This window comes from Falco punctatus, assembly GCF_963210335.1.
Source record: "Falco punctatus genome assembly, chromosome: 16".
Lineage (NCBI taxonomy): Eukaryota > Metazoa > Chordata > Aves > Falconiformes > Falconidae > Falco > Falco punctatus.
This window is the reverse complement of record NC_137596.1, coordinates 3,820,129-3,832,348: the sequence shown is the minus strand read 5'-3', so window position 1 is coordinate 3,832,348 and position 12,220 is coordinate 3,820,129. Positions and strand designations below refer to the sequence as shown.

At 48.3% G+C, this 12,220-nt stretch overlaps 1 protein-coding gene across 2 annotated transcripts in view; it reads right to left on the bottom strand.

Annotated features, from left to right (window-relative positions):
• The window catches only part of BARX2 (BARX homeobox 2), a 120,955-nt gene that overhangs the window by 18,260 nt on the left and 90,475 nt on the right, over positions 1-12,220 (bottom strand). For both annotated transcript variants that reach the window (XM_080366633.1, XM_080366632.1), the window contains one exon: positions 1-12,220. This exon is cut by the window's left edge and continues 18,260 nt beyond it; it is cut by the window's right edge and continues 14,452 nt beyond it. The gene's annotated coding sequence lies outside the window, so the exon portion shown is untranslated.

Here is a 12,220-nt window from a genome sequence, read left to right as displayed (position 1 = left end):
TCTTCAAAATTCGAGGCTTTTTTTATTTCAATGGCTTTTAAAAAGTTCTAGTTGGTGGCTTTACCAGCAAAACACTGATTTATCAATGACGATTTCTGCTTGAAAAAGGAATCTTTTGGTAAAAACGAAAAGGGTTGTTAACACTGAGCATTTTTTTTTTAAAGGACATTTTCTCTCTCCCTCTTTTTCCTTCCCCCGGTTAAATTGATCAACAATTCTCAAATGCAACATATTTTGATTATTCCAGACCCTCAGCCTTCCTGTACCAAATGGAATGTCTGAAGCATAAATGATCATGGGCCGTGTGCCCCAGCAGACACCCATGTGGCTGAGCAAAGGTTTTCCACTCATTAATCCGCCTCAAAGTCCCTTTTCACAGCAGGGGGTTTACTGTCACCTGGGCAGAACACCACCAAGTGGTCTGCAGGACGTGAGACGCACCACTCAACCTGGACCTTCACCCTCAGCATCTTGGGCACTGGTCTGGCCCTGCAAGGGGTTTGCTTGGCTCGCTGCATCCGAAACCTTGAGTATCACCAGCGCTGCACCAGCTGGGTTGGTCACCCCACCATTCTCAGTCAAACTGTTGCTCAGAGCCATCAGCATCTACCCAAGACCAGTAGGGAAACACACATGGGATTTGCAAACCCACCAGAATTTGCCCTCTTCAAACACAGCATCACACTCCTTAACACTCCTTTAAAATCTGACCTTTTCCTTATGGCTTGAAAATAATTTTTTCCTTTAACAGACCACCCCTCCCAGGGGCGCAAACAACCCCGGGTGGGGGAGCCCACAACCACACGGATGCTGCGAGGACAGGCAGAACCAGCGCCTCCCCCCAGGTCTAATCTTTCATGACCTGCTGGTACATTTTAGCAGGTGATGGATCTGGGGGCAGATAATTCTGCTTGCTGGTTAATTAATCCAGCGTTACAAGAGCAATGAGAGTCTAATGACCACTCTTAATCCCCCTGCAATAACATTGCATACCGCGTTTCAAAGCGGGCCACCTGTTGGGGTGCAACCTGGGTATTTAGGAGCACAGCAGCTACTGGTTATTAGTGCCGTATCCACTGCTGGTATTTTATTAGCCATAATTTGATATGTTATCTGCCTCATACACTCGATCTAAGCCTGAAATATTGTTTTACAACATTAATTAAAAGCATCGACACTGAATGCTTGGTTCACATGCTCTGATCTGATTTATGGGTTGCATTTAATTACCTGACAACTGTGATTTACCACATCTACCTAGTAGGTACCGTGTGTCTTTAAATCAATTAATGTTTGGTGGCTTTGGTATCTCTTACTGGGGAAGGAGGAAGAGTTTCTCATGAACAATTAAATCCCAGACACACACACACTCAAAAAAAAAAAAAAAAAAAAGGTCAGGTATTTCAGGCATCTAAACTGCAAACAAGATAATGTGACCTGGGCAGAGTCACACAACAGCTGTTTATAGAGCCTTGCTTTATTAAGGATCCTAGTGACTTTTTGTGGAAGATTTAACTAATTAGTTGAGCAGGCCCTCAATAAACTAGACATTAAGTTATGTTGAGCTTTAGTTACACAGTAGTCGCGTTGGCCCATTCAGCTGCTGCAAGTCAGACATGTGCTTAAGTGTTTTGCTGAATTAGGGTCAATATAAATACACATCTCTTGTAAGCATCTCGGAAGCTGCACTGATATTAATTTAATGAACTGAGTGGGCCAGAGAGATTTGCAGCTGGGGAAGAAATGTCCCGAAAAATAATGTGGACAAGTAAGAGGAGGAAAGAAAACAGCTGGAGCCTTGGCGCAGACTGAGCCCTGCGACAGGCACCTCCTTTTGTTGCTCCTATACACTTCAGTGGGATAACACATGCGTTTGGGTTGAGGGGCAGCTCCTGCTGGCACTTTGCCCTGCTGCAGTAAGATTTCCTGCCCCAGGAGGGAAGGCTGTTGCAGGGGGGCTCAGGAATGGAGAATTTTGCCAGATGTCCTCTTACCAGCTTTGTCCTATCACACCCCTCTTCTGCACCGTAACGTCAGCCTTGCCCCTCTCCTTCCCCTTTCCCACCCTGTCCCCACCACGGGTTCCATGTTCTCCCAGTCACTTCCTCCCCCGTCGCTGTTGTCTGCTTCCCTTACTACCTCCAGCCCAGCCCTCCCCTCCCACCGCGGCAATTTTAAGTGCAGAGCTCTCTCTCCCACCCCAGACCCTGTCGACTCTTTCCAGTCCAGCCTCCTCCATCTCAATCCCTATTTGCAATTTGCTCCACTAATTTGCACCCGCCTCTTTCCCTCCCTGGAAGCCTCAGGAGCTGCTCAGAGCAAGTGGGTCACAGCCAGCTCATAACTCCCCCCTTTCCAACCCCAGGATCCTTTTCTTTTCCAAAGGTGGTGTGTCCTACATCCAGCCAGGGCAGAAGCAGGGGGTTCCCCTCAGCACTGCAGGCACAGCTGATACCTGTTGCCTCCAAAGGACCCCCCATGCTCTACTACTCCGTTCCCTCCTCCAGCACAAAATCCCAGAGCATCTCTCATTTCACCTTTCTTCAGATCCAAAACTCCCACAGTTCGCCCCACTGACCTCCCCAGCAGCTCACACTTACCTCATCTTCTCAATTTTCCCCAGTTATTTCCCCCATCAGCACCAGCCTGCTCTAATTTATACCACTTACCCTCCCCAGCTCCCACCCTTTCCCAGTTGCTTCTCATCAAAAAGCTCATCGAACATGCTTCGGGCAAGTTCTGCCCCAGCTCCGCTTCTCCCCTCCTCTGCCCAGTTTGCCTTCTGCCATGTGCTCTCCTGCTCCTCACACAGAGCTTTTCAATGCCATTAAAGCAACATTTCCCAAAACAAAGAGGGCCAGTATTCAGGTGGAAAAATTCTTTAAAAAGTAAACATCTCCTACTCTTGAGATGAATACTCATTACTGAATTGTTTCCCAGCTACTCTGTTTATGTAACCTTGAAGCTATTTTGTACTATCCTTTAGTTTTGACAGCTTCAGATTTGTTATGAACTACTATTTTAAAATCAAAATAACTCAGAGGTACAAGAGATTGCTAAAGATTGCCCAGATAATCTGTGCAGGGAGTTAACACTGAGAAGCAACGTGGGGTTTTTTAATATTTTTTTTTAAAGGAAAGGCTTTTCCTGGGTTACCTTGTCTTCAACTCAGGAGATGTTTGAGCAAAGTAAACCCACTCCCTTTCCAATTTGATGGCCTTTAGGAAGTGGAAAATATACACATGAATACACACTTATTGTCTCTCTACCTGCATTTCTATGTGAATCACGGGCTTTCAGCCAAAATCAACCAGATAAAATCTTTCAGGAACTTTTACAATGTCACATACTTGTGCAAATTGCCAGCGTGTTTATAGCAACAGGCACCACAACAGACCTCTGCGCTCTCAATCAGGCCAGGCAGATCAAGCAGCCTCCTCCGTCTGTTTATGTGCGCGTGGTTGCATGTGGCATCGTGCGAGAGATCACCCGGCAAGGCACGTAGGTGCTGGGAGGGGGTGGGAAATTGCTGGTGTCCCCTGCCCCTCCTACCCTTAGACCCTGAACGGACCCTGGGTATGTCTGCAGGAGCCCACCGGTCTGTGCAAGAGGATGGAGCGTGGTGCCATGCTCAGAACAGATCAAACACGATGGTTTCGGGTCCCCTTGTAGCAAGACCCTGAGCTGCTTCACCAAGTCCTGCCAGTCTATGTGGAGGACATTAAACAACCGTGAATCACCTCGCTGAAGGTGCTGCGAACCATCAAAGATGCTGGAAATCCAGCGTAAGATCCAGCTGGAGAGGGAAATTAATATTATTGTGCATGACGGTGTGTAACTGTCTTGGTGAGAAGTTGCCTAACACCAGATATGGAGAAATTGCCTTCCAGGTTGTGTAAAGGGAAAAAAAGACACTCATTATGGAACACAAACATTCCTACCAAAATAATTATTCCAGAATAGCTAATCTGATAAATACCCCAAAGCATCCAGCTTCTGTGTACTGGAAGGAAGGAATTTCGTGATGTTTAGGGATTATTTCTAGGCATGCTGTTGGTTTGCCAGATGGTGCCTAAAACGGTGGGCTTCCACCTACCTGGGCCAGACGGAACTATCGGTAACATCTGTGAGGATAAGATGGCAGTGATTAATTTCAGTTCTCATTCACAGAAAAATGGGCTGGAAGGATAAGGCCAAGATATCTTTAATGATAAAAACCTTACAGTGAGATTTTTACCCAATATATTGTTTTCTTCAAGGAATAAATTCCCTGCTTTAATGTTTCCATTTCTCAATGGGAACTATGCTCCAAGAAGCTGGGTAGGGTCATTTTTTTTTTTTTTTTTTTGTCAAGGGACAAGTTGTTTCCCCTTTGCAGCTTCTGGCAAGGCAGGAGGTGCAGCCTTCACCTGCCAGGGGCAAGTGCTGCGGATGCAGGTGCCTATCAAGAGGTAAAACGGGTCCCCGGGCAGTGCAGGGTGATGGAGAGCTCAGCGCCACGCTTGAAAACGGGGCAGGCAAGTATCCGGACTGCTGCACGGGGGAGCCTGGGAAAGACGAGCGTGATTTATTGCGCTAAATCACACAAATAAAAGTAAGTAGGTGACTCAAGCATGTGCTTGCCTTAGCAGGGGTCAGCACAGCAGCGAGGCGCATCGCTCTTCCCACCTGGTGGAAAAGCGCCCCAGGGCATCCTCCCAGGATCCAGTTGCTGATCTGGGGAACGTCACTAAAGCCAATGTTATTTCATTTCCAGTCCCTTGGGATTCCAGATGAACAATCAAAGGGGTGAAAAGGGAAGCTCCACCCAAGTTTGTATTTCACAGGATAAGAGGCGCATTACCAAGTGACAGCAAAATGAGCCCGAGGCGCAGCAAGTGCCGATAGAGTGCCTACGTAGCCATGAGTTCTGGCTAATTACCCTGGAATAGTTTTACCTTTCTCTCCAGATATCCCTGAATTAACCACACACAGCAGGCAGAGGAGATGCTCCTGGCCAAGGGGGAAGGTGACAACGAGCCCCTGCTCCCACCCTGCAAAGCCCTCTCTTGCTGAAAACCCCCTTTGAAAATAGAGATAATTTTTGAAGAGCTGCGTTAAATGAGTTTTAAGCAATAATGAAGCAGGGCCGGGCTAGGCATGGGCAGCTCAGCCAGAACTGCCGTTAAAAGAAGAAGAAATGATTCACCTCATTGCCTTTTGAAGCGGCGCTGCCTCGTTGCGAGAGAATAGGAGAAAGTACCAGCTGCCCACTCGCCAAACCCCGCTCTCCTTACTCAGAGGAAATTTTTATATTGCCACCCACACGAATTCAAAAACCCATGACTCATTTCCACGGATAATGAGATCAGCTTTAAAGTGACGAGATTTTGAATACAATAAAGGTTGCCTCCTAAGTTCTTCACTCATAGAAGGCACCCTTTCCAGCTTTTCCCACCTACTCCGAGAGGTGGAAATGTCCTGGTTTATTTCCATCTCCACCTTTCCCAGGAACAGAGGCTCTCAGGAGATCCCATGACTCCTAAAGCCAGAGTTTTTTTGACAAACACCACCTATCCTTGACATACAGAAAAAAAAGAAAATAAATCACAGGAGCTGGCAAAGCCTTCACATTGGTGGGAGCACTGCCCGAGCGGGAGTGAGAGGTCTGGCCCTCATCAGCTCCATCTCGAGATGTTTCACTAGTTCCTGGCTCTCCTCCCACTGCTCCATTCCCAGCTCAAACCCAGCGGTGAGGGGCAGAGGACAGGATTTAACACCTGAATCCACCTCCTGTCCTCTGCAGCTGCCGTTGCAGGGCAGGACTGGGCTATGAATCACAGACCCCTCTGGATTTTGGACAAGAAAGTAATTCCCAGAGGGATTTTCAGGCTCAGCTTCAAGTTTAGGGTCTCTCAACCACTTTGCGGTTGGGTTGTGTTTTGTTTTGGCTTTTTTCTTTTTTTGCATTACCCCTTTGGGCTCAGGGTTCCAATTACTCCTTTTCATTCCCTTTTTCTTTAATGATTCGGAAATATTTGAGTGACAGATCTTTTATTAAAACATCATTATCTGAAAGCATCCAGGAACAGGCAGGGCTAGTGCTCCACTCAGGGTTTCCATGCCTCAGGGAGAGCAAAGCTCTTCCTGGCTCTCGCCTGGCCTCTGATGAGCAGAGGTTTGGTATGCAGGCTTGGGTGAAGAAGACAGAAGAACGTGATTGCCCCAAGAGTTTACTGGGAAAATGAATGTCCATCACACCAGAGAGGTAAGTGGCGAGGCAAAGGAGATACCCTTCGTGAGGTTCTTTCCATCCCACTCCTGGCAGGAGAGCCATGATCAAGAAGACACGGAGTGGGCAGCTGATGCCATTACTCACTTTGTTCCTTGTCCATTTGGTGACCATCTGCACAGCAAAGAGCTGTGTCTTCTCTTGCACCCATGCTTCAGGCACCCAAGCTACATCCAGTGGTGGGCATGTCTTAGACCCTTCTTTTGGAGCACAGCTTTACACAAGTCTTTTTTCCTTGCTTCCCCTTCTCTCCTCCTGCTTTGCACATTGAGACTGCAAGTCCCCCGGGATGAGAGAAGCCTCTAATGGTCCATCACTTCTTGGTACAAAAGTTAGTGCCATGATCCCATCCTCTGACACAGGCACCATGCATAAAGGTCTAAGGGTTACATTCCGCAGGAGGTCAAACAAATTGCTCAGGGATCTGATAGAAAATGGTTTTACCCATCCTTTACCCACCCCACCCCACCCCACTAAGTGCATATTTTTTCCATTTCTCTTTAAGGATCATTCTAAAATGAGACTTGGAGCACTGGGGCCAGAACCTGAAATAATTCTCTTTAAAAGGGCCTCACCAAGGGTTGCTCTTGGGTTGCTGAGTGTCTTCTCCAAGCTCTTCCGCGGCACATTCTGGCTGCAATTTCCAAGAAACTGGGCAAGAAGTTCAGTCCCCAGCTTGCCTTGCCTGGGGGATTTAGGGGTTTGGGATGGTGGGATTGCATGCCAAACACCAACTGCTCTTTGTCAGATCTCACACTTGACATGGCACTGCTTTCCCATCTTCCTGGGCTGATGTGGTTTCTGTCCAGCTAAGTCAACATCACACCCAAGAGTTGTGGAAAAAGAGCGGGGGGGAAAGCCCAGTTTGCTCTCTCTTGCCTACCCATGAAGCAATTCCAATTATTTAATGGACTAAACGAGCCTGAAAGCCACAAGGAGCACCTGCGGTGAGAGGAAACGAGTATTTCACAGCTGGATGCATTTGGCGGGTCACTGGCAGGTTTTGGCACAGAGGGGCATTGCTGGCATCTGGGGCTTGGCTGTACCATCCCTCCGCTGCTCCCCACGGGGAGGAGTTTGGGAGGGGAGAACTTCTAATTTTCTAATTATGCTTGCTGAAAATGTTACTCTTACTGAAATTGGGTGGATGCTGGGCAGGTTCGCTCGAGGTGTGGGGCTAAGCCCCTTTCCTAGAGGCCACCTATCTTTCAGGTTTTGGGGAAGCCAACATGCATCTTCACTGACGAAAGATACGAGCAGAAAAATTCCACCTGACATGCAGAGACAGACCTCCCCGAGGGCCCAGGGCTACGCACGCCCCCGTCGCCGTGCCAGAGGGTGCCAAGCATTAGCACAGCTCCGTCCCGCTTACACGCTCCCCAGTGTGTGTTCTCAAATTCTTTTTTTCCAAGACAAAAATGATTACCAGGGCTTTCACCTCCTGCATTTTGCTTGGCCGCGTCACCTCTGTTTAGTGTTTATCGCCACGCTTGTCTCTGCTCCGGTGCGGTTGGAGATGGGCTATGCCAGCCGGGAGGTGCGGGACCGGGGAGAAGGGTCTGGACATGCAGGATGCGGCTCTGCCTGCTCGAGGCTCCGCTTGCAACCCAAAACGGTGGGAAAAATTCAGCTAAAACTTTGTTTTGACAGGGCACTTGTTTTCCTTCAGCAGCCCCAGCAACTGTTGCATTATTGTTGTTGTTGTTAATATAATCATCACCATTATTATTACTACTACCATTATTACTATTATTATCTTCTACTGAAATACCCAGCAACAAACACGTTAGGATCTTGCTTTTGCCTCACCTTGTTTTCCCAACAGAGAGATGTCTGCTTTTGAGGGGAACTCATGAACTAAGCAAGCAACGGGGCAAAAACCACCTAAAACTTTCAGAGCGGGGTGAAGTGAGCAGGATGGGAAGGAGCCTGGGAAGGGCTTAGAACCTGAGCAAGAGAGGTTAGGGGAGGAATGCAAATAGAGAGGGGCAGATAATAAATTGAAGCACCTTTTCTGTGGCCCTCTCGCCCACAAAACCAGAGGAGCAAAGCAATGTGTGCCATGTGTGCCGAGGAGATGAAAACCGCCAGCATCACCAACTCGGTGAGATCTTCAGGAAGAAAACAAATGACCTTTTGTGCTGTCTGGGGAGAGACTCTTCCATCATCTTTATGGATTTTCACCTTCGGCAATAGTTAAATAGCCTTGCATATCTACCATCAAGAAACTAACAGCCATGCCATAAATCTTCACCCTACACTATCATTATTTGCCAGAGAAAATGAAGGGTTTGCTCCACACATGAAAAAAAGAGCACAGCTTCTGAAAGAGGAGACCCTCTTGGGCTGGGCAGCCTCCCCGGCTGCGTTTTGGGCTCGCTCCTACTTGTCGGTGGGATGAGCGTGTCTTGCGTATTCGGCTTCCAGAGACAGCCACAAAAAAAAAATGTCTGTTTTCTATTTCTTGAAACAGATATTACCTTGATATTATCAAGTGCTTGAAAGACCGAGTCAGGTTGGGAAAGGATGCTAGGTGGCCAGGTCTCAGTCGCTCACCTGCAAAATGGGGTTAGACCAACTCACTTGGAACAAACATTAATGAAACCCCCAATCAGCCATCCCAGAAAGGATAATAATTGGGGTTAAACTCATCGATACCTCCAGGAAAACTGCGCAGAGCTTGTTTTGCCTGCCTGCTCTCCCCCTTGAAGACACATAGCCCAGGCGTGGGCTGGAGCCAGCCCCTTGTGTTGGCTCTGGGGCAGCTGCAGTGCGATTTAATTCCTCCCCTCTCGTTACTGCTTCCTTAGCCAGGGTGCCCGCGAGCCCTAAGGGAGAGCAGGGGATGAGGGGAAACATTACTTTCTTAACAAATTCTTGTGTCATCTCCTTGACAGCACCTTTAAGCACTGAATGACACTCAGGAATGATGCGGCTTAACCTCAAGAGTTCAAGTGAGGGAGCATTTCCCCTTGCCAAGGAGCAGCAGTAATCGCTGGAGAAGAAATCCGTTCCAGACCTCCCTGCCAGCAGCCACCCATCGCCTTGAGCCCCCGTGGCAGGGACACATGCGAGGCACCCTGCTCCTTCCACACCGCGCCGTGAGGCCAGCGGTAACGGCCGGGCACAATCCCATTCTGGAAGAGCATGAGGATATCGGTGAACAAAGGGGATGTAACGTATTGTGCAACACTGGCACCTTTTGGCGGTGTGACTGACCTTGTCGACTCTCTTAACCTACTGGAAATGGAAAATAAAAGGGGTTAATGCAAAGCACGGGGCAGGTGAGCGCAAGCGGAGCGGATTTCAGCATTGGCATTCCCATGGGATGCAGGCTGCGCGCCCACTGGGCGAGGGGTCGGATGCGAAGGCTTTCCCGCAGCGCTCCCTTTCTGCACTTATTATCTGGAAACCAATAAAGCACCACAGTCGTCAATCCCAGGGATTAAAGGTTTAACATGACCAAGAAGAAGCAGCAGCCTGGAGAGCATTAATTAACGTTTATGTGTGGCTTCTACCTTCTCTTCCCTTTCTCTTCACCTTTTCTCTGCCTCAAAAGAAAATAGGTGGGAACAGCTTCTTCTGCCAACACCAGGCTTCACCGGCTGAGGCTCTTCTTTCCCATTTCCAAAACATGTGTAACAATTTAATGCACAGGCTCGTGATTCACGTGGCTTTCCCAGTGTTTATCTGCAATTAAGGCTCCCGTTGTTCCCCAGCACTGGCCTTTCTCGTAGGTTATGTTCTCCACGCGACGATCCCCATCCCAGTCCTGCAGCCCTGGCCTGGGAAACGCGGCACTGCTGCCTCCGCCGCCGGGGCACACACTCCTCCCTCTCCAGAACGGAGAGGTAAATAATTTCCCACCCATGCGGCATTAAGAGCAGACACCGCTGCAAATTCCCACCCTCCCTGACTTCTGGGGAGCTGGTGTGTGTAACCCTGACCTTTCTTTCTCATTTCTTTGGGTCAGAGCTATTCCTTGTTCGTGGGGCGAGCCGCTGGCAGTGAGGGCAGAGGGTGGAATACCTAATACCCAGCCAGATGCTCAGAGGGTATAAATGGATCCCCACTGATTTATGTCAGCTGAAAATATGACGCGACTATGTCTTTAGGTTCCTGTATAGCATTGCACTGAGCTGCACTTGAACCCAGTAATTTTAGCTAAGCAAAAATTTCAAGCTACTGCAACAGGTGAAAAGAATGAGGGACTGTTTCCTTCTCCTGCCTCAACAGAATACATCTTACCAGCTTCTTAAAAAAACACCACAAACCCACCCAAAACCCAGAAACCAACAAAAAACCAGAAAGAAATCCTTCATCAGCTGTTTTTCTAAGTTCCTGAAGGTTTTTATCCTGTATTATGCTTTTGTTTTCCATGCTCAGCCGTCAGATGGCACCGCATGGGCACCACTACACACAGCAGGATGGCAGCGGCCGCAGCAGCATCCCTGCAGGCCAGCACAGAAATGCCTTTGCGTTGGAGGGAAGAGACTTACGCTTGGGTAGAAGGGTCATGTTTGCATGAAGAAACTTCAAGAAACCTTCGGTATTTTGGTTGCAAACTGCAGGCCTTGGAAGCTGGGGATGCTGGAAACTGGGTGTTGCAAGAAATGGTAAATTAATTTCTGTTTTTTCAGGAAACATCTACAGAAATAGAATGGGCGAGATGCAAAAACCTATGCAATTACAGACACCCTCTTCTCTGCATTTTCCATCATTCCTACCCAACCTACAGATGTCTGTCTGTCTCTCCCCTCTTTTCCTCCTGTCTTTCATCTGCTTCCCCAAGGCCCCTTTGGAGATGCCTGCTGACCAGGACGGGGGGCTAAAGCCGAGGAGAAAGCCTGGTGCTGGGCTTCTGGCAAGGCAGATCCTGCAGCTCCGTGTCATCCATTCCCCATCCACTGCAGATTCATGTCCGATGACATCATGTCACAGGCCCTAAATGCTCCTCGCTTGTCATTTTTGCATTCTGCTCCCTCTATTTATAAAGCAGGACTGCCAGGCGAGGCACGCCGGGTAAACGCGTGATGCCAAGGCAGGATTAAGCCTAACTGCATTGCAGCAATTCCAGGCGCTGCCAAGCCAGCACTTCTGCATGCAAAAGCAATCGCGGTGCCCCCCGCTGTGTGCAGCCGGAGGCTTGGTACCAACCCACGGACACGGCGGAGAGCATCCACCAGCTCCCGGGGGTTTTTTCAGTCCCTCTCCTAAAGGGCCACGGTGATCCCACCAGCACCGGGCTGGGAGGTAATGCCACACGGTGCTGGGGGACCAGTGTGATCCCCCCTTTCTCATCTCCCTTATAACACAGGCACAGAATTAATTTTAACTAGAGGAAGTTTCTTAAGAAGCGAAATTTTCTCTGGATATCAATATTTCCAGTAATGGAAAATCCACCGTAACCTACGCGCACTGCTCCATGGTCAATTAGCCTCGCTGTTAAAACGTCTCTCCTGCCGTCTCCATCATCCATTCTGTCCATTAGGGAAAATCCAGTAGATTTTAAAATGAGATGCGTGCCATTTCAGCTTCGACATCATTTTTTCTTAATGCTAAACAAAAAGAAAAAGTATAACGTTAGTTAAAAAAAAACAACCTTCCCCTACAAGATATTATTTTCCAGAAGCTGCAATTACAGCTTTTTTCCTTCTGACTCTAGACCAAGAGCTAATGAACTCATTGACAACATAACTAGCATGCAAGGAAGGGGACTTGGCACAGCAAGGAGCTGAGCCCTATGAATAGAAGGTTTCGTACAGCCTCGGCCACGTTAATGCTGTCTCCATTCAAAAACATTGTGCCTGAGCACGGGGGAATATTTTCACGTTTGCCAAATGGAATAACCGTAACAGCGAGTTATTATTACTCCATTAAGCAACTGCAGAGATTTCTCTGTTCCTTCCCCAAGTTAAGAAACAAAGGCTGAACAGAGCGTAACTATTC